Genomic DNA, 797 nt, shown 5'->3' on the forward strand with positions numbered 1-797 from the left:
CTGCAGCAAAAACATCCCAAAAATATAGTGCGGTAGAAGTAGTAGTAGTAATAATAATAATAATAATAATAATGTCTGTTTTTTGCATGAGATAACTGAGCCACTCCTACAACTTGAATGTTAAGTTTTGGTTGCATGGAATTGGATGAGTCTTGGGTAATGAGGTAAGAATGAGTCTCCTTGGTTACTAGCCATATCTATCCAATATAACTAGACTCGGCCATCACCTGGTCTGAACGGAATCTGGGATCCTTCATTAGGTTGAGAGAGAGAGTGAGAGAGACATACACACACACACACACACACACACACACACACACACACACACACACACACACACACACACACACACACACCTACTGCACATGCCCATATGCAACAAATTCACAAACATAACTAGGAAGTTCTCTTGCTACTCCAAGACATCTTCATTCAGCACAGGAGAGATTTCTGACCGGGTGAAATTAGATATGGCATTCATCAAACCCCTTCAGAACATAATTTCTCCCTCAAGCTCAGAAAAATAATCTGGAAATCAAGTCAAGAATAAATGGAAAAAATGCTTCATTGGACAGAAAGTGTTAATAAGTGTATTAGTCCAGGAGCTAGCTGAGATTTATTTGACATGGAAGCTATAAAAGCTTTGACTGGTGGTGATGTACAGGTAGCCTACCTGACCACAGGAACCTTTGTCTTAAGTGCAGCCAGTGGTGGGTGGGGCAGGAGGGCCCTTTAAAAATATCCCCAAAATCACTTTTATTTGACATAGAGCCTATAAGACTAACTCCTGTGCTAAA

The sequence above is a fragment of the Coenobita brevimanus genome, chromosome 8, assembly GCF_032717465.1.
Source record: "Coenobita brevimanus isolate Jiangsu-jjx chromosome 8, ASM3271746v2, whole genome shotgun sequence".
In the NCBI taxonomy this organism is placed as follows: Eukaryota; Metazoa; Arthropoda; class Malacostraca; order Decapoda; family Coenobitidae; genus Coenobita; species Coenobita brevimanus.